The following is a 2,193-nucleotide window of genomic DNA, read 5'->3' on the forward strand; positions in this document are numbered from 1 at the left end:
ATTATTGTTATTATTATTATTATTATTATTATTATTATTATTATTATTATTATTATTATTATTATTATTATTAGTCTATTTAAGCATGTTTTATCTCAGATGTGAGGAACCTTCCCTGCCAGTCAGTGACTGGACATCGTTTCGGGCCAGCAGCCTGACTGGTTCGTCCCTGCAGCTCCCAGACGGAGAGCAGCGCTCAACTGATCCTGGATCCACTCGCTCTAATTAGCTCTCCGCTCTTAATTGGAGATTCTGGGCTGGGGTGGGGATGGGGCGTGAGGACGGAGGTGATTGGAAGGTGGTTGCGGGAGGGGGGGTGGAACTGCGTCATCAGAGGACGTGTTTGAGGTTTTCTCCAGCTCCAAAGACTGTTGGAGAAAATGACACGTTATCACATCTCTGCTGTTGTTTAGAGGATCAGATGAAGCAGGAGGCGAAGAGGCTGAAATCCATCCAGCTGTTCAGTCCGCCGCGCAACCTGCCGACCCGAACAGCCAGGCGCCAAATTCACTGTTTGTTCCTTAATGTTTCTCCACAAAGAAAGACAATTAAAAGAAAATGCCCCCCTCCCTCCCCGTCCTCTCCCACATGCACCCCCACCTCCCCTCCCTGGTATAACAGCTCCCGTTTAGGCTATTGTGAAGTTTTATAGCACAAATATGATGTTAAGCTCCTAAATCCTCATGCAAATCACCTCCCCTGTAATACCTTTAATTGAATACATGCATATTTATCATCTGCTTTTTCTACCCGCTATAAGGCTGGCTTTATACATTAAACATAGCTGCAGCGCTCATGTCTGCAGGCGAGGAAGAAATGTGATATTAGGCAGTGGGCTGAGATTAAAGAATCAAAATAAATGTAAAAAAAAAAAAAAAAAAAGAAAGAAAGAAGAAAAAATCAGAGTTTGTATGTATTAGTGTGTGAGAAGCTGCCATGTTCTCATGGATTGGCACTGACGCCATGTATGCTGTAATTATCTCAGTAACCTGAGCCAGAATTTCTCCAGCTTCAGCGCAGATCACAAGAGTTAATAATAGTGGTAAAAAGTAGTGCGCGGGATAAAATAGTCCTATGATGCATTTATTGTAAAAGGGGTAAATTACACACGTGTGCGCGCGAGCGAACGCTCTCACATACACACTCCAATACACACTTTGTATTTGTTAACATGGGGGCAACAGACCCACGTCCTCAGAGCAAGGGGATAAAAAGATGCCAAGAAGAGAATGAAAAGACAAGCCGTCAGCAAACTGCGCCCCTCCGCCTCTTCTACCAGGCTGCTGCGCTTCATAAAGAGCTCCTCATTAAGACTCGCACTATAAGTTTATGGCAACTAAATAAAAAAAATAGGTTCGTCGTTGTTCTCAGACAAACAGATCACAGTGTGAATAAGTGAAGCAAACTGAGATACTACCTCTGTTCTTTATTAGAAACTACAGAATAATTCCATAACATTGATAGAAGAAAGGAATAAACGGAGCAGAAGAAAATATTACCGTCATTTGTCTTATATGTACTTACTCAACATTATTATTATTATTATTATTATTATTATTATTATTATTATTATTATTATTATTATTATTATTTACTTATTCTTCTGTTAGGATTATTTTGCACATTTCGTTTGTCCAAAAAGAAACAAATTATAAGAAAATGATTTGTGTACAAGGTAGAAAAAGAATGACTAAAATAGCAATAAACCTTTTAAATTTCTTCTCACAAGTTAGCATGTAAACCCTAAGATGCGCAATTCATTTGCAACGACCGCCTCGCATCAGGGTTGGAAGCTCAGCTGGCTGCCAAGTTTGACTTCAGCATTAACGCTGAGCCTGAGCTGATTAGAGATGGACGCAACGTCCTCAAACTTAAGACTCTGTTTAAGTTTCACCAAACTAATGCTAATGCTTGATGAAAGTTAAAAGGCTAACAGTGATGCTAGCCTTACTGTTCTCTGCTGCGCGGCGCCAACTGATGACGACGGAGGGTGACTGAACAAACACCATCAGGTTTATTTGTATAAAATGTAAAATAGTGGATCCTGCATTAATGTAGGTGTTGTCACAAGCATTTCTCTATTTTCTTTTATAATGTCACAATGAAGAATATTTACATATTATTATTATTATTATTATTATTATTATTATTATTATTGTTGTTGTTGTTGATTTGTTTAAAACTAACAATAAC

The sequence above is a fragment of the Poecilia formosa genome, unplaced genomic scaffold, assembly GCF_000485575.1.
Source record: "Poecilia formosa unplaced genomic scaffold, Poecilia_formosa-5.1.2 Scaffold91, whole genome shotgun sequence".
NCBI classification, from domain to species: Eukaryota; Metazoa; Chordata; class Actinopteri; order Cyprinodontiformes; family Poeciliidae; genus Poecilia; species Poecilia formosa.